General features: G+C 32.5%; 1 protein-coding gene across 1 annotated transcript in view; it reads left to right on the plus strand.

Annotated features, from left to right (window-relative positions):
• The window catches only part of EMH_0044560 (uncharacterized protein), a gene marked incomplete at both ends in the record, with an annotated part of 4,455 nt that overhangs the window by 2,843 nt on the left and 1,335 nt on the right, over positions 1–277 (plus strand).

Here is a 277-nt window from a genome sequence, read left to right on the forward strand (position 1 = left end):
TTTATTCTGTTTTATTCTATTTATTTATTTATTTATTTATATTTATTTATTTTTATTTATTTATTTATTTATTTTTATTTATTTTATTTATAGGGTTTAATTGTATTTTCTGTTTCTTCTTTTTCTCTTCGATTGACTCAAAGAAATACCGCCATAGGAGAAGCCATCCCCCTCAAGCATCCAGCAGCAGCAGCAGCAGCAGCAGCAGCTGCTGCTGCTGTTTGCTGCTCTTCATCCTCCTTCTCCTGTTGCTTTAAATCCTGCTGCTGCTTATATG

This window comes from Eimeria mitis, genomic scaffold, assembly GCF_000499745.2.
Source record: "Eimeria mitis Houghton genomic scaffold, Emh_scaff1852, whole genome shotgun sequence".
Lineage (NCBI taxonomy): Eukaryota > Apicomplexa > Conoidasida > Eucoccidiorida > Eimeriidae > Eimeria > Eimeria mitis.